Source organism: Lactuca virosa, chromosome 6, assembly GCF_052849685.1.
Source record: "Lactuca virosa cultivar CGN04683 chromosome 6, Lactuca_virosa_CGN04683_v6, whole genome shotgun sequence".
In the NCBI taxonomy this organism is placed as follows: domain Eukaryota; kingdom Viridiplantae; phylum Streptophyta; class Magnoliopsida; order Asterales; family Asteraceae; genus Lactuca; species Lactuca virosa.
The window spans coordinates 55,836,720-55,856,677 of NC_136431.1; positions in this window are offsets into that span (position 1 = coordinate 55,836,720).

The following is a 19,958-nucleotide window of genomic DNA, read 5'->3' on the forward strand; positions in this document are numbered from 1 at the left end:
ATCTTTCCCTGCTCCACATTCTCACTTCTTTTTAGTCCCTACAAATCACAACATATATGAATACCACAACCTGTATCAAGGACCTAAGACTTAGAATGAGGTGAGTTATTAGACAATATAGTGTATATACCTGCATGGTTGGGTTTTACTTTCCCATCCTTCAAATCTTGCTGGTACTATGGGCAGTTTCGCTTCCAGTGCGACTTTTCATGGCAATAGAAGCATTCAGCCTCATTAGGGTTAGCAGAAGGAGTGACAAAACCTTTCTTGGTTTTTTCTTGAAGAGGAGCCTTCAAGGGTCTTACCCTTGGTACCCTTAGAAGGGTTCTTTCTCTTCTTCCCTTTGCCATGCCCGATTGCCAAGACATTGGCCGCAGTTGGAGTAGGAGTAGGAGTAGTAACAACCGACTTACCCTTTAGACCACTTTCGGCTGTCTTCAAGAGTCCTTGAAGTTTGCTGAGGGTGACTTCTTCCTTGTTCATGTGATATGTCATGCGGAATTGATCATAACACGATGGCAAGGAGTGCAAAATGATGTCTATTGCTAACTCCTCAGGGAAGTTCACATTCAGCTTCAGTAAACGATCCACATACCTTTGCATTTTCTGCATGTGGCCCGTGATGGGTTCACCATCCTTCATTCGGGTTGTTATCATGTAGGAGATTATTTCATATCGCTCTTGACGAGCACTTTGATGGTAGCGGTCCATCAAGTCCTGGTGCATCTCAAAAGGATAATAGTCCTCATAGGACTTTTGGAGCTCGGCTGTCATGGTGGCCATCATGATGCATGCCACTTTTGTAGCATCTCTTTCATGTACCTCATATTCAGCAAGCTCTTCAGGAGTAGCAGTTGGCTCGGGTACCTTCAGCTCCTTGTCGAGAACATATTCTTTGTTCTCATACCGAGTGACCATCCTGATGTTTCTGATCCAATCTATAAAGTTGGACCCATCGAAGATGACTCTCCCACAAAGATTCATGAGAGAGAAGGAGCTAGTAGGGTTTGAGCCAGAAGCATTGTTATTGGAAGACATCTGAAAAGAAGAGGGAATAGATTAGATTAGATATAGAGATAGTCCTTAACAAAACACCCAAATGTAATATTAAGGCTAGGACCCAACACAATATTTTATAACTTAGAAGAGGGATGTCGTAATCTAAGCTATAAGATATTTGAAGGTAGGTGAATGACGATTCACCAATTTCCACCATGAAAAACGAAATATTTAATTAGGTTTTAATTGGTTTAGAAACTCCTAGATTCTTTGAGATTCATTGAACTTTCTTCAATGGCATGTTTCAATCTCGAGTGTGCCCTTCATGTTTTGTGACTGGGATGCCGAGGATCACAAAACAAGGTGTGAAGTAACCATGCAAATTACTTGGTACCCTTAATGTATTACCCCTCAATCGATGTGCCGGTTAACCACACACGCTCCACTAACGACTTAAACAAAGTGTAAAGTGTAATTTCATGGATTAGCACCTTATTCACATTTTCCTAAAATAACTAAGATTGGGAATTCAATAAAGTTTAGTTACTTTAGTATTATCATTATACTTTTAATGAGAATTTATAAGTCCTTGTCCTACCCGTTCGGCTAACGACCCTCCACCGATCAAGGAAGCGGTGGGTGAGAGTGGACACCCATTAAGTTGCCATTTTATAGGCAACAACCTTATACCCCCCTTATAGACCGGCTTTGTGAATGAGGCGTACTAGCGGTAAGACGACTTGATCTTATACATATATAAATATTATTAAACTTATAATATTATAAAGTATAAGGGTTGAATTTTAACTTTTAAAATTCTAGGGGTTGGAACTAAAGTTTTTAATATGACTTTACATGTTCCAAAACTTGAGGGCAAGTTTTGTAAACTTTCAAAACTTTTCATTTCTCATAACTTATGAGTTAATGGTTATTAAAAATGAAGACTCTTCATTTTTTTGTAACGTATGTGTTCTTTTAATGGTTATTTATAAATGTGCCTTTTGGTTATCCATAACTTAAGAACTAGTTATGGACTCCATTAAAACACATAAAGATCAAGAATTAATCTAATCAATTATTAGCACATAATTTCTATGATCTTCTAAACTCATATGTTTATGAGTGTTCATATCAAAAATTTCAAGAATCGTAAGTACATATACAAAACTTGAAATTTTGATACGAGCTTTTGAACAAAACTTCAATTTTCAAGTTTTTTTTTTTTTTTTTTTTTTTTTTTTTTTTTGCATCAAGTATCAAATAAACAAACCAGGCTCTGATACTACTGAAGGGTTTTGAGCATTCTAACACTCCTATGGTGTACATGCAACCCTAGAAACCTTGGATCTATGTTTGACTAAGATACATGCAAATAATTATTTTTCCAAGGTTCTTATCCTAACTAGCATGACATGGGATACTTGAATCAAATAAAACTAGTAGAATTACTTACCTTGTAGTAGTAGTTGATTGCTTGGAGTTTGAGAGCCTAGCACCAATAATGTGGATGCCTCAAATGGAAGTCACAAATAACCACAAACTTGGAAACTTGAGAGAATAGTCACAAACTTCTTGAAATCGGCCCTCTTGGTTTACACACATCAACTAGTGTTATTTCAAGAACCAAAGCCTCCTTTATATAGTGTGGTGGATTAGGGTTACATCCATGTAAACCCTAATACCCATGTCTTTTCATTTCCATGAGATCCATGGGTTAAAGCTCCATGGAGTATCCATGGACTTTCCATGCAAGCCTAGCCCATTCCAAATAAGCATTATCCCACACTATATAAATACAAGAGCCCATATTTAATTAGTCATACTTTTGATCTCTAAATTAATTCTAAATTAATTATAGATCAACACTAATTAAATAATATGATTTTATATTAATATATTAGAACTTATAATATATTAATAAATCATAACTTATACTATTCTCAAAAGATTATCCGTAAATTGTTTGGGTGAAGTGCAACCCAAATGGACCATGCCGGGTCGGGTCAAGTACATACCAAATATAGTTATGGACTTAGACATTATCTCCAACAGAATGATCTTGTATCAGGTGAAATGGTAAGAGGTTTACCTCTTCTCAAGGTCGAAAATGATCATTTATGTGCTGCATGTGAGTGTGGTAAGCAATCAAAGAAGGGTCATCCTGTTATCATCGAAAAATCCATTTCGGATCCATTGGAACTTCTACACATTGATCTTTGTGGACCATCCACTGTAGAAAGTCTTCATCATAAGAAATACATTCTTGTGATTGTTGATGACTTTACAAGGTTCACCTGGGTCTTCTTCCTAAGGCTGAAATCCGAAACAGCCTCTGAGCTCATCAATTTTATCAAAGGAATAGAAGTTCTTATCAAACTCCCGGTCAGAAGAATCCGAAGTGATAATGGTTCGGAATTTGTTAATTCCACCATTGAGAAGTTCCTCACAGAAAAAGGAATCGATCATAACTTCTCAGCTCCCTACACTCCACAACAAAATGGTGTAGTTGAAAGACGCAATAGAATACTCGTTGAAGCTGCTCGATCCATGCTGAACTATGCAAACCTTCCACTCTATCTTTGGGCGGAAGCTGTATCCACTGCTTGCTTCACCCAAAATCGAAGTATTATCAATCGACGGCTCAACATGACACCATAAGAAGCAATGAATGGTCGAAAGCCAACGATCTCGTTCCTACATGTCTTCGGATGCAGATGCTTCATCAAAAACAATCGTGATCAGCTTACAAAGTTCCAACCTAAAGCTGATGAAGCTATCTTTCTAGGGTACTCTTCCAAATCCAAGGCTTACAGAGTTCTCAACCGAAGAGCTCGTGTTCTGGAGGAAAGCTTTGACATTACCTTTGATGACAACTTTGTTCGGAATTCTGGCCCCACTCACATCACAACTCACATCATGGAGTCTGATGCTCCTCTGCCAGGATGTCCGAACTCTCAAACCATTCTCGAGGTTGACTTTGAAACCCTCTTTGGTCCTTCCGAAACCGCTCTTGATTCCGAATTTCGATCATGACCATCTCTGATTCCAATTCCTCCTTCGGAAGCCTCAGTTTCTCACAACCTCTCCGGTCCACTTCCGAGCCTACCTCCATTTGATTCCGAACCGTTTCAACCTTCTCAGGTTGAGGGGGAGAATAATGCAAATCCCTCTCTTGAATCAAATGTGGATGGCTTCCAAGATACAGCTGCTGATTTCGATGACTCAAATCCTCTCAACATTGATGAAAACGAAAATTTCTTTGAGTTTCCTTTTGATGATGATGTAAACCTCTCCGGTTCAGAAGTTCAGGGGGAGCATCATCCCAATATTCAAATCATTCAGGGGGAGCAAATCAATTCTACTGTTGATGTAGGATCTTCGGCTGCACAAGAACTCCCTCGATTGCATGTTTGGACGAAGGATCATCCTCCAAACCAAGTGATAGGCGATCCGAATGTTGGTGTACAAACTCGCTCAGCTACCAACATCCAAAATGAATGCCATTTTTCAGCATTCATATCCATGGTTAAACCCAAATCCATCAAGGAAGCATTAGAGCATGCCGATTGGATTACAGCCATGCAAGAAGAACTGGCAGAATTTGACCGAAATGAAGTCTGGACTCTCGTACCTCCTCCTCAACATCACCCTATTGTTGGTACAAGATGGGTATTTCGCAACAAGCTAGACGATGCAGGAGTTATCATCCGAAATAAGACAAGATTGGTAGCTAAAGGTTTCACTCAAATTGAAGGTCTTGACTACGACGAGACATTTGCTCCTGTTCCACGACTTGAAGCTATCAGAATCTTTCTTGCTTATGCTGCCCACAAAGGTTTCAAAGTTTATCAAATGGATGTTAAGAGTGCTTTTCTTAATGGTGAACTTGACACTGAAGTATACCTTTAACAGCCCCCCGGATTTATTAATCTTTCCTTTCCGAACTATTGTTATAAACTCCGAAAGGCTGTCTACGGACTCAAGCAAGCTCCTCGGGCTTGGTACGAGACACTCACCGATTTTCTCAAGCGCTCAGGTTTTCAAAGAGGTATACTTGATTCCACTCTATTTCGAAGATCAAATGGAAAGCATCTCATGCTAGTACAAATTTATGTGGACGACATCATTTTTGATTCTACGGATTCATCTATGGTTCCTGATTTTTCCAAACTTATGGTCAGTCGTTTCCAAATGAGCATGAATCGAGAATTAAGCTTCTTTCTTGGTCTTCAAGTCAAACAGACTAACAAAGGTATTTTCATTCACCAAGAGAAGTACATTTCTGAGCTTCTCAAGAAATACTCTATGGACACTTGTGCCTCAGCCAAGGTACCTATGGGCTTCGGTCACAAAATCTTTGCCGACCCTTCGGGTGTTTCAGTAGATGAAAAAAAGTATTGTGGAATGATTGGATCCTTAATCTATCTCACTGCAAGTCGGCCGGACATAATTTTCTCAACATGCTTATGTGCCAGATTTCAAGTCAATCCGAAGATGTCTCATCTTTTGGCTATGAAACAAATATTTCGGTACCTCAAAGGTACAAAGAACCTCGGAATCTGGTATCCAGCAAATGAAAGTTTCCTTCTGCAAGCTTACTCTGATTCGAACTATGGTGGTCTTCAACTCGATAGGAAAAGTACATTAGGGGGATGTCAATTTATAGGTGGTCGTTTAGTCAGCTGGTCATCCAAGAAACAGAACTGCATTGCTCTCTCTACAGCCGAAGCTGAATACATTGCTGCTGCCAGCTGTACCTCTCAAGTTCTCTGGATGAAATCTCAACTCTTGGATTATGGTTACCGATTTCAACGCATTCCTATCTACTGTGATTCTCAAAGTGCCATTGCAATTTCTCACAATCCAATTCAACACTCCATGACGAAGCACATTGACATTCGGTACCACTTTATTAAAGATCATGTTCTAAATGGTAACATCGAACTTATTTTTGTTCCATCTGACGATGAAATTGCTGATGTCTTTACTAAGGCATTAGACGAAACGAAATTTAATGGTTTTTTGAACAAAATGGGTATGATGATGCCTGATCCTCAATTCTTTCAGGAGACATGTTCTCTTTAATAGAAGTATTCAGAAGAAAAATATGCTCCGAACTCAATTATATTTTGCTTCGGAACTATTTTCCCTCTAAATGCATAGGATCCTTTTACATGTCTTTTTTTACTAATTATTCATTGAGTTTTTAAGTTGTACAGTTTATTCTCTTCATCACGACTATCAAGATCAACCATCATCCGGATCACCATTTCGGAACTCATTCCGGAAATCCACTCCGGAAAAGAAACTCTGCTTCGGAATTTTCAAAGTGCTCCGGAATTTTCAAAATCTGCTCCGGAATTTTCAAAGTGCTCCGGAATTTTCAAAATCTGCTCCGGAATTTTAAATTTGCTCCGGAATTTTCAAAGAGCTCCGGAATTTTCAAAATCTGCTCCGAAATTTTAAACTTGCTCCGAAATTTTCAAAGTGCTCCGGAATTTTCAAAATCTGCTCCGGAATTTTAAACTTGCTCCGGAATTTTCAATTTGCTCTGGAATTTTCCAAAATTGCTCCGGAAACCCTTTTTATCATATATATTCCGGAACATTCCTTTTATCCTCCGGATCATGCACTGTGCGGAACAATTCATCCGGAATACCAAGAGGTAATAAGGTGAAACGGTTTTTCTCAACGGTTACTTTTTAGGAAGATCCTTATCCAATCTTCCTTGATTTTCGTGACACGATTGCACACCCTCTAAAATGAAAACGAATTGACGGTTACATTCCCCTCTTTTAGACCAATTGCCTTGCCCTTTCACCTCACTTGTCTAATCTCAATTTCCCAACATTAAATGCGACCCGATGGATCTCGGATCCTCATCATTACCTTTTTCGACCCGACCCGTCTTTCCCTACCTATAAATACTTTTTCACATTTACCTTTACCTCTTTACGATCTCTCAATTCTCAAACCTCCCAAAAACCCTCATAGTTCTTCGTGTTCTTCAAGCCTTCTTCATCTTCATCAATGGAGTCCTCCAAGAACCAGGCTTCAACTGCTCAAATTCCCAAGAAAGCCATAGCCAGGAAGAAATCATCCAAAGGATCGAAGGGATCATCATCATCTGCAGATCAAGAACCCTTTCTTAGGGACACTACCCAACTGTTTTCCTTAAACCCCCTTGACTACGACGAATCAATCAGGATAATGATTGAGTTCCTTGCTCATCATCCTCTCTCCATTCCACTTACCAAAATCCCTGATCCTCCACTCCCTCTTTCTGATCTTGATCGTGCATTCACTAGCATCAAACTTGAAGATGATGTTCTGTTAACCTCCATCATCGATGATCACACCATTCCCGTCTACAAAGCAACCTTTCTCAAGGCCATTGGAATTTCACCAAACCCTGCTGGTTTCAAAGTGGTGGAACCAACTGCTGAAGAGTTCCAGACGTTTCTCAACTTCATCGGGTACAATGAAGACTATAGGGCAAAGGATTTTAAGAAAATTGCAGTTTCAGGGCTCTGGACCGTCCTTATGCATTTTATCATCCGTGGACTATCGGGCAAGTACGACGGTACTAATACCCTAAGCAAAGACTGGCTGAATGTGGTATTCAACATCTATTTTGGACGCAACAATGATGTCGACCTTCCGGAAGTATTATGGCAAGACTTTTGCAAGTTTTCCATCAAGAGGAAACCGAACGAGATTTCGAGCCCTAGATTTTGGGCCCTGACGGTTGAACAGATCTTCAAGGAACTTAACGTCCCCATTCTGGTGAGTACCATTCCTCCGGAGGTATGTGTATCTTTCAAACTTGTTAAGACTTACAGAATTCCGGACCAATCATCTTTTGGTCCGGTCAGACGACTTCCGGACAATATGTTGACCCTCATTCCTTCCGGATCTCCCTTTTTGAAACACCATCTTGAGACCTCGGTTGTGTTCGACCCAACACAGCCTGCCCCGGTCTCAGTTGAGCCTACTCCGGAAGAGGCCACTCACACTAAGTCCAGACCCAAAGTTAAGCAACCAGCCAAACGAAAGGCCTCACCCACCAAACCTAAGGCCAAAAAGAAATCCAAAGTCAGTGCCCCCTCTCAACAGGAGGGCACCCATGACATTCCGGCTGATTCTGGCCGTCCGCACACCCTTCCTGCCCACTCATCTGAGGTACCCCTCAATGTTTCATCATCACAAGCACACACTCACAGGGAGTCTACACATATTCCACCCTCACCCTCCCAAAAGGGTGATGCCGGTGTTGAACAAAGTTCCTTGCAGCCCCCTGGAACACACCCACGTGTCACATTTGATAATCCCATTATTTCTTCCATACACACACACTCCAGAACCGTTGTTCTGGAACCCAAGCATCCGGAAGGAGGAGTAGTCTCTCCAACTTCCGATGCCCGAACTGGTCTGATACCCGGAAGGCGTACAGGACGACCAGGTTCTAATGATTCTTTGTAGGAAGATTATGTGAACAGGGCTGCATCAAGGCGTCCGGACCTGACTCGTACTCAAGTTGAATCCACTCTCATCTCCATGAGGAACCGGGCTATCCAAAGAAATATGCCATATGTCCATCCTTCTGATGATGACGCCATCAAAAAACTCACTTCGGAACTACCTCTAATTGTCATTCATCAAAGCATCTTCCATACTGATCCGGAAGAAGAGATCTCAGAAGAAGTTATGTTGGAGGAAGAAGCAACAACAGTTCCGGATGCTCATCTCATGACCTCCATTCACTATCAATCCAAAGCATCCATATCCAAGTCTGCCTTTGACTTCGGAACCTCCTCCACTTCCACTCCGGACAACGACTCCAACTCAAATCTTCAAGAAGACGATGATGCTGCCAAACCGGGTCCCTCCTCCAATCCGGATACTCACCAACCTCCTCCGCAACACTCAGATTCCGATTCCGAATCCTCCGCTGGTGAACATGTTGACCCATTTGCCTTACTGGAGATCCGCAACAATGTCTCAAACACTATGGCTAAAGTGTCATCTGTAGAGACTTCCATAACAGAGCTGAATTCGAAAATGGATCAAAAAGTCTCCGGACTTGATTCAAAACTTGATGCCATCCTTCAGTCTCTCTCCCAACAGTCCGGACCATCCATAGCAGAGAGAGAAGCCCAACTTGACCAGCTGATTTCCTTCCGGCTGAAACACACTGTTGAGCAACTTGATTCCAAGTATGATGCTCTTGTGGACAATTATCTTAACACCATCTCTTCTATGCTCAAGGTTCATGACGATCTCGTGTCTGCTACCAACGACCTAATCAAGCAGACTCATGTTCGTCATGAGAAACAAATTCAACGATTGGAGAAGGAGATCTGGAAGAAGGATGATATGAATCTGATCATTCAACAAGTCCTCATCAAACTCCTACGCTGAACTTGGAACATTGTGGATGTTCCGAACAGGAAATTTGATGAGATGATTGAAATCCTTAGCAGCACATTCAAGCATCTATCCGAACAAGCTCCCACTTCTGAAGCCTATGGCACTCTTACTCTTCAACTCTCCACCGATCTTCAGAAGGTGTTCTCCAAACTTGATGATATCAAGGAGGACTTATCGCTTGCACCGGTTTCCAGGGTCACCGATGCAAGAGGGGGAGAAGGCCCAAGCAGGAGATGGAAGCCAGCCTCGGAATTTACACTCCGGGATGAGGACCTCGATTCCGAAGAAGAAGATGTCCAATTTGTCTCCGGAATCCTGGGAATTACTGAAGGAATCGAAGGAGATGAAGATTATGAAATTTACATTTTGGATGAAGCTCCTAAAGGGATTCTTGGTCTTCAAGCTCCAAAGCTGACTGCTCCGAAGGTTCTATCAGAAGAACAAAAGAGGATCTGGTCCGCTGTCTCTTGGCCATCCTCTCTTCGGGACGCCTTTGAAATGGCTGTCAAAATGGCTAAGGCAAAATCCTTCCTTACAGCTCAAGCCTTCCGAGCCACTCCCTCTATGCTGCTTCCTACTCCCATTCCGGAACCAAAAATAGCCCCAATTGATCAAGGTTCTCCTCTCCGTACTCCAAATGAAATTCCGGAAGAACTGCTTCCAACTCCTACTCCGAAATTCGTCATTGTCGAGAACATGAAAATGGTTATTGATGCTCTTCAGAGAGACAAAGGGAAGAAACCGATGACTTCCGAACAACAAGCCTTTCACTCCGGACCTCCCCCTAAACAAAAATTTGGATGGTCCGAGGAAGAGATTCACAAGGCACTGGAGGATAGCATCTCGATTCAAGCATTAAAAGATCATCCGGTCCGATGCGTGGCATCTCTCCTCTGTGTCGAGAAGGCATCCTTCAAGCCAAGGATATCATCCGAACTCTATACTATGACCTTCCCGCAAATGACACTGATCAACTAGATCTTCCTCTCTCTCCTTTCAGCAAATTATATACGAAGTTTGCTCCGCTCCACCCAAACGACAATCCGGAAGTGATCATCCGGACAGAACGTGAAAGGCTCAAAACCTTTTATGCCAAGAATGATCAACCCTTCAAGGAGGTATGGACAAGAAAGAGGATCACCAAAGTTCATGGCTTTGGAAGAAAAATCTTAGTAAAATTTGAGCTGAACTATCCTCTGTTCCGTTTCCATCTCCTCCGGAACAAACCAACTCTAAAGACTGTTACTGATGCGGATTTTCCTTCAATGAATCCGAACGAAATCGTTACTCTTGCTGTATACTTCAGAGAAAATCAAAAGGATGACATCAGTATGGGTGCCTATCACGCAGCTCTCAGCTTTCTCAAAGACTATGTTGCTGAGTTTTGCCGATGTGATTACGAACTTGCTAACCTTTACGGAACCAAACAATTTGTTGCAAAGATCGACTTTGTTCTTCCGGAAGCTGAAATTCTTGCAGATGGTCCGATCGAAGAACCGGTTCTAGGGTTTGTCTACACCACCAAAAGAACAAACAAGAACGACTTCTTCCGAGTCCTTGACAAACACCTGGTTCCTACCAAAGCTCTGCAGAAGTTCATATCCCAGGCGTCCAAGTCTGATGCTCCGGAACAGGTTAAGGCAAAGTTTGTAAGTCAACTGACTTGGTACATTGCGGTGCGAGAATGGTTGTTCCGAGCATACACCTTCATCAAGGAAGAAATGAACTAAGCTCGATGGATTGCTAAGCTCACTTAGGGGGAGATTGTTGGAACCTGAAAGTGAACCTCTAGCAATCCTAAGTAAATATTCCGAAGGCTTTTGGTTCCGAAGGAATATGTGATCCGGAACCTGTCCGGAGCTGGAGAAAAGGAGTGAAGTATTTTGAAGAGGAACACATTCCGGAGCTGATCCTGAAGTCCGAAATGCATGCTGATACGGACCAAACTTTCATCTCCGGAACATTACTTGTCCGGAATGAAGTTGTTTTGTCTCTTGTGCATTTATTACTTTTGTCTTGTATTTTGATGTAACGTTTCATAGGACTTAGTCTAAAGTTGATATTAGGACAATCAGAATGTCAGACTTGTATCTTTTGTCCGGTCCTATGTAAACACTTGGGTTAATTCACTGTAACATTCTCTCCTATATATAGGAGCATTCAATACAAGTCAACAACGGATCTTTCACTCACTTTTGGCATTTACTCTTATCACATTTAAAACATTCTTCTTGTTCCTCATTTAAACTTTACCTTGATCACTATTTACTTGTTCTCAATTAATGTCTTGATCATTTGTTGAATTGATTATCTAAGACTTGATTGGTCTTTCCAATCTCGACTTGAACATCCATTATTAAGCAGACATTGATCTCAAGCATTCACTCAAGGTTTGAGTTCTCAAACCTTGTCCCTGTGCAAAGATCTTGATATCACAGGCCCTGAGGCAGCCAAATGGAAAGAGGCAATGGGCAGCGAGATCAAGTCCATGTATGACATCCAAGTTTAGAATTTTGTTGATAATGTACCAGGTCATAAGATAGTTGGGTGCAAATGGATCTTCAAGAAGAAGACTGACATAGATGGAAAGGTACATACTTTCAAGGATGGATTGGTTGCGAAGGGCTTTACTCAAACGCCAGTGGCTGAGATAAAATCTATTAGGATAATGCTCGCCATAGCTGCATTTCATGACTATGAAATTTTGGCAGATGGATGTCAAAACCGCTTTCCTTAATGGGAAGTTGGCGGAGGATGTTTACATGTGTTAGCCAGAGGGTTTTGTTGATGCAAAGTTTCCCAATAGAGTTTGTAAGCTTGATAAATCAATCTATGGATTGAAACAATCTTCTCGCAGATGGAATCTTTGCTTTGACGAGAAGGTCAAGGAATTTGGCTTCTCCATAAGTGAAGATGAGTCATGTGTATATGTCAAAGCTATTGGGAGTATATTAACTTTCCTGGTATTGTATGTTGACGACATACTTCTTATAGGAAACGACATTCCAACTTTCCAAGAGGTTAAGTCTTGGCTTGGAAAGTGTTTCTCTATGAAGGATCTGGGAGAGGCTGTTTATATTCTAGGGATAAGAATTTTGAGAGACATGAGTAAAAGACTAATTGGACTTAGTAAAAGTACATACTTGGAAAATATGCTAAAACGTTTTAGTATGGAAAATTCCAAGAAATGAGAACTGCCTATACAGAGTAATACCAAACTGAGTAAAACTCAGAGCCCGAGTACCGATGCAGAGATAACAGAAATGAGTAGAGTTCCATATGCTTCTACCGTTGGATCTATAATGTTTCTATGACATGTACTCGCCCTGATGTGGCCTTTGCTTTGAGCATGGTTAGTCGTTACCAAGGAAATACAGTTAGAGCTCATTGGATAGCATTTAACAATATTCTTAAGTATCTGCAAAGGACTAAGGACTGGTTCCTATTACTTGGTGGCAGTGATACATTGAGAGTAACTGGGTATAGTGACGCCAAGTTTCAAACATACATAGACAACTTCCATTCTCAATCTGGCTGGGTGTTTACCTTAAATGGAGGAGCGGTAACCTGGAAAAGTTCCAAAGAAGAGACGGTGGCTGATTCTACCTGTGAATCAGAGTACATAGCTACGAGCGAAGCATCAAAGGAGGCAATTTGGTTGAAGAAATTCATCAGATACCTTGGAGTTGTTCCATCCATCAAGGAGCCAATGGAAATGTTCTATGATAACAAAAAGGTGGTTGCCTTGACAAAGGAACCAAGAGATCATGACTGATCAAGACATATCAACAAAAATTACCATTTCATCAGACATAGAGTAGAAGAAGGTCACCTCGTTGTGAAGAGGGTATCATCAGAAGAGAATCCTACAGATCCCATCACAAAAGGGTCTGAGTAGGGTCAAACACATTCAGCATGCTAGGAGCATTGGTCTGAGAGATGATATTATTTTTAGTAGTTAGATAGTTAGTTGAAACTTGTAACAAAGTAAATGTAATTGACTTTTGGTGATTAAATAATATAGAATTATTTATGAGTTTGTTTACTACATTTTTTTCAATTGTTTATTGTTGTGTTTCATTTTGCATGTTTTACTTCCCGAATAATTCGATTATTCAAACTCCACAGTCGTTCGTACTTTTGGAAGTAAGTGGTGAATTAAGACTGTCATGAATTAGATTGTAGATTGTCAAAAGAGTTTTAGACATAGCAATGGTATTGCTGCAATGTTCATGACTAATTTGAAATGGAGATTTAAATATTGGATTAACCCGCACTCAAAGATTGAATTACTTCGTGGAATTTATCACGAGTAATTTTGAGACGATAACATATTATAATCTTGAAACTGAGATATATGAGTTGTGGTTTACGAGTTAGTTGTGCGTTGATGATATGTAAATGCATCAGTAACTTGATGTTATAAAACGTAATATAAGTCAAATTCTATTCGTTCCTTTTACCCTAACGGGAAAAACGATATCTTTGGGACCCTCGGTGATTTGGTGTTGACTTATATTGTCGGGTCCGACCATGACTAAATTCATGTGTTCGATTAGAAGTTCTATGTCATTACAAATCAAAAAATCAGGAAAGAAAGTAGTGGAAAACGAGATTGATTATATTCCATGTCTCATATCCGAATGATATCTTGAAGAATGGAGGTTTATATGATAACTTATCTTAGGACACGTAACTGATTGGGTCAGAGTTCAACAACAGCTTTTGGAAGCTATAATTTGCTGATCAGTTTAGAAGTTATACTGGCAATTATAGTTATAGACGTATCCAAGTGGGAGACTGTTGGATTAGGTGTCTAAGACCATGACTATAATTGGTATAAACTTGAATTGATAGTAGCACAGTTCTTTTGGGTTGCCCTCAAACCTAGCAACTGGACAGGATATTTTTGGAGAGAGAGATTGCTTTATTATTTGTTTAATAAATTGAAATAAATAATTTATTGATATATTATGTGAATAATATATTAATTAGAAATAGTAGTATTTAATTATTATTTAATCAGAAATTAATTGGAATTAATTTTGTGATTAAAAGAATTAATAGAAAGTGAAGGGACGAAAGTGTAATTTTTTAATAGTTGAACAAGAGGCATTCTAGAACATCCTTGAAGCCTTGGACGGTTTTGTGGAGGCTTTACGGTTGCTAGAATTATCCTTGGTGGATAATTAGGAAGCTGGATAATTACCCAATTCAAGATAATATTATTATATTGGGCTTGGGCTTATCTAGGGTTTCCTTGTTGCACTATATAAAGGGGCTAACCCTAGCATTTTCATCACTCATTCCTTAGAAGAGATAGGCCGAAATTCTGATATCCTCTCTCCTGTCTCCTCAATATCCTTCTTGATTGGGTTGGGTGTGAACCACTTGAGGCACGACACTTGTGGTACTTGCTTCCAAATGATCAACAAAAGGGATTCTTTGTTGTTTACTTCAACAATAAATAAGGTATGTATTTTAGTTTTTTACTAATATATTCAAGTTTGAATAGGAAAATTTTGTAGATTGATAGTTGTCACATCCCCGGACCAGGTTGGCGGAAACGTCCAGGGGCGGATGACTTCATTGTATTGTATTATCACAATTGAATATAATTGACAACATAGCAACCAACATCATACAATAAAAATACCAACATACATTGTTTACAGATTGTATTTGTTCACAAGTTTACACAAAAATGACAAATAATATGATATTCGAATGTGTAATAAGTATCCAAAAATCCATAGCCCGGATACCTGATCACTGAGTCCCTGAGAATACAAGTCGTTTAAAAAGCGTCAACTAAAAAGTTGGTGAGTTCATAAGCATATTTGTATGAAAGAATTGTATCATCTTTGTTTGTAATAATTTGTAAATCTCCAGAAAATTCGATATAATCTATGAAAATGGTTTGTAAGTCTCCTTCCAAAACTGTGAATAAATGCATGTGTGTCCTGTGTTTTCTTTGGTTTGTAAGTAAAAAGAGTGTTTGTTCCCAGAAAATCCCATATTTCCTGTTTTATTGAAAAAGAGTAGTCTGAAAACCCTAATATTGGAGTGGTGATAGTAAAGTACAAGAGTGAAGCATAGTTTTATATTTTATAAAACCAATGAAGTGTATACTTTCGTAAAATCCCAAAATAACATTGTTAACCCCTATGTGAGTTGTTACAACCATGCTTTATACGACTAAAATGCCTTTCATGACGTTCTTCAGGCGTTAGTTTTGGTAAGATATTTGTCACCCTAGACTGGCCTAGTCTAACTGTAGCGAACAGCTCAGGTGTGGGGGTGTCAACCCCGTATAAATCTATACACAATTACCTCGCTCGCCCTCCAGGAGACTCTGGTTATAACTACAAGACTTATGGTGTACGCTAGGTAGGTACGGTGAAGGAAAGTCTCACAAGTGCCTTAACAGGGTTACACAAAATTTTCTGTCGTAAAAATTCTGGTTTGTATATTGTTTTAGTTAAATTATTTATAACGCTTTTTATAAATAATCATTAATAAATTTTCTAATTGTAATATACGTTGTGTGAATAGAATAATCCCTCAAGTATTTAAACTAATAAAAGGTGACAACATATTACGACTATTTTACTAATAAAAATAGTTTTTAGTAAAACAACCAAGATTTGTAGTTTGTTTAGCACACCAAATTTAGTTTAAGAGATTTGTAACACAAAATATACTATCTTGGTGTGACTCTAGCATGTCATGATTTTTACAAGAATATTTATAGAAATCTTGAAATTTATTATATTCCTTTATTTGTGTAAATATAAAGTTTAAAATTTCATATAGCCAAAAGTTAACCATTTTTTAGTGTAACCCATATTTTCACCATTTTAAATGAACAAACATAACTACAAAACTTTCTAGCAAAAAAATTTTGTTACTATATATTTTATGATTTTGAACATGTAATAAGAAGCTTTTTAGTGGTGACTTGTTTCATCTTCAACACATAACCATAATATATTAACTTTCCAAGAGATAGATTTACCCTAGCCTTATGAGGCTTCTAAATCTCGAGTTATGGAGTATTAGCATGAAGTATTCCACATTTCAAACACAAGTAGTTACATAAACACACAATAGCATGCAAACATCCAAAGATTTAAACAAAACTTGAATTGTATCCCCCCCAAGAGGTTGAAAAACATGAAAATAGTGGGGTATGAAGCTCACCTTGCAAATTTTCGATATGTAGAGGAAGAAAAAGAAGGAATTTTGAGCGTAGCTTGTGCTCTTGGTGAGATTCTCGAAATGGTGGTGCTCTGTGGTTCATATACACAAAAATGAGAGTGTAAGTGGAATGATCTTGGCATAAACATGAAGCAAAACACTCGAGTTTAACATAGAACTTACCAAGAAGCCTTGAATCCGACTTTTGATGAGGATGAACTCGAGATTTTTGGAGAGAAGGAGAAGGATGTTCTTGAGACTTAGACAGGAAAATGATTGAAGAGTGTTGGAGGGGGGTGGTGGGTTTGCGGATGATAACAGAGAAGGAGGGGGGGGGGGAGTAGGGGTTGACTTCTCCTAAAGGTGATGGGAGGTGTATGGATGTGTGGTGGACAATTGCTTTGTTACATGTTAGTTAAACATGAGGTGTCATGGTAATTTCCTATCCTTTTTCTTTTTTTTTTATTACTCCAACCGACCTAAGAGGGTTTTTGGGCCCAAAAAGGTGGCCCAAGAAGAATGGTTCCGATTTCTGTCTTGGCCTAAAAAAATTCTCGGCCCACTATTATTCAATAAAAGGTTTTCGGCCCAATTAAGGAGTTTTCGACCCAAATAAGGCCCCAGTATGAGTTTTCGGCCCAAAGAAAAGCCAATTAAAAGCTTTCGGCCCAATGGGAGGCCCAATAGTGGTTTTCGGCCCAATGGGGCCCAATGAAGAAGTCTTGGTCCAATAAGGGTTTTGGGCAGAGAATCCTTGGGCTAAGACCCAAACTTGATTGGACTTGGCTTATTGGATTGAGTTTTGGACTTGCATGAGGTTGTTTCGGCTTGAATCACAATGTAGGAACGTATGAACTTAAATAGCATTACAATTTGAATTTCACTAAATGCAATGTTGCAAGGTTACATAGAGGAAATTGTCTTGTACAATGATCAACATCTTAACCCTAATTTGCTAGTTGTGACATCATCCCTCCGTTAGAGGGAATTTCATCCCGAAATTTGTTCTGGAGCAGCCTTCAAGAACTAGGGAAAATATGGGGGTACTTTTGCATCATCTGATCTTCGCGTTCCTAGGTGAACTCCAGTCCTCGTTTGGCGCTCCATCGGACTTTCACAATCGGAATGCAACTTTGCTTAGTTCGTTTCACTTCTCTATCCATGATCTCAACTGGCTCCTCAACGAAATGGAGATTTTCATTCACTTCAATTTCGTCAAGCGGGACAACGAGGGTCTTGTCAGATAAGCATTTCTTTAGGTTTGACACATGAAAGACGGGGTGTACATTGCTGAGCTCTGGTGGTAACTGCAGCTTGTAAGCCACTGGACCAATCCTGGCAAGGATTTCGAATGGCCCGATGTATCTTGGATTCAACTTTCCCCGCCTTCCAAAGCGTATCATCCCTCTCCATGGAGAGACCTTAAGCAGTACGCGATCACCGACTTGGAATTCTAGGGGCTTCCGTCGCCAGTCAGCGCAGCTCTTCTGCCGGTCTCGAGATGCCTTGAGTCGTTCCCTGATCTGAACGATCTTCTCAGTTGTTTCCCAGATAATCCCGGGCCCAGTGAGAGTGTTGTTTGGTACCTGCCCTTTTGCCAATTGTGTGTCTCCTACCTCCGCCCAACAAAGAGGTGATCGACATTTTCTTCCATAAAGGGCCTCAAAGGGAGCTACCTTAATGCTTCTGTGATAACTATTGTTGTACGAGAATTAAATTAGGGACAAATGGGTATCCCATGCTTTTCCAAAGTCTATCACATAGGCTCGGAGCATATCTTCCAAGGTTTGGATGGTCCTCCACTTTGCCCATCTGTCTGGGGATGGTAGGCGGTGCTCATATCGAGTTGGGTTCCTAACGACCTCTATAGCGATTGCCAAAACCGGGAGGTAAACCTACTATCTCTGTCCGAGATGATAGATATTGGCACTCCATGTAGTCTCACAACCTCGTTTATGTAGATCCGAGTCAGCTTCTCCATTTTATACGTTTCCTTAATTGGCAGAAAATGGATGGATTTGGTCAACCGATCGACAATCACCTAGATGGCATCCAATCTGTCTGTCGTCTTGGGCAATTTGGTTATAAAATCCATTGTGATTCTCTCTCATTTCCACTTAGGTATCTCCGGTTGTTGAAGGAGTCCTGAGGGCTTTTGATATTCTACCTTCACCTTAGTGTAAGTCAGGCACTTGCCCACATAGGTAGCAATTTCTGCTTTCATATTCGGCCACCAATATTGTTGTTTGAGGTCCAGGTACATCTTGTCAGACCCTGGATGGACGGAGTATCGTGTCTTGTGTGCTTCATTCATGACCACTTCTCTGAACCCTCCGAATTTTGGGGTCCAAATCCGGTCCATGAGATAGTACGCTCCGTCCTCTTTGATTGTTAGATTCTTAACCATCCCATGCAAGGCTTCGTTTGCGTTATTATTCGGCTTCAAGGCTTCCAGTTGCGCCTCCTTGATTTGTGAAGACAAGTGGGAATGGATGGTCATCCTTAGTGTTCTTACCTAGCGACCTAAGGATTCCTTTCTGCTTAGGGAATCGGCCACCACATTGGCCTTGCCCGGATGGTACCTGATCTCACATTCATAGTCATTCAACAGCTCGACCCATCGCCGTTGCCTCATGTTTAGTTCCTTCTGGTTCAGGATATGCTGTAGGCTTTTGTGGTCTGTGAAAATGGTGCACTTTGTCCCGTAGAGGTAGTGCCTCCAAATCTTTAGAGGGAAGACCACAGCTCCCAGCTAGAGATCGTGAGTGGTATAGTTCACTTCATGGGTTTTCAGTTGTCTGGATGCATAGGCTATAACCTTCCCGCGCTTCATACGCACACATCCTAGCCCTTGATTCGATATGTCGCAATATACCATGGAGTCTTATGTTCCCACTGGAAGAGAAAACACCGGAGCACTGTAGAGGGCTTGTTGCAGGGTTTGAAAAGCAGCTTCTTGTTTCGCACCCCAGGTGAAGGGTACACCCTTCTGGGTTAGAGCGGTGAGTGGCTTGGCGATCTTGGAGAAATTCTGAATGAACCTCCTGTAATAACCAGCGAGGCCCAAGAATTTTCTGATCTCCGTTGGGGTTCTCGGGGTTGCCCAGCCCTCAATCGCTTTGATCTTGGAAGGGTCCACATGTATCCCTTCTTCACTGACTACGTGTCCTAGAAAGTCCACTCTGCGGATCCAGAACTCGCACTTGGAGAATTTCGCATATAACTTTTCCGCCCTTAGAGTCTCCAAAACCTGCCGTAGATGGTGGTTGTGTTCCTCCTTGCTCCGAGAATAAACCAGTATGTCGTCGATGAAGACTATCACAAAGTTG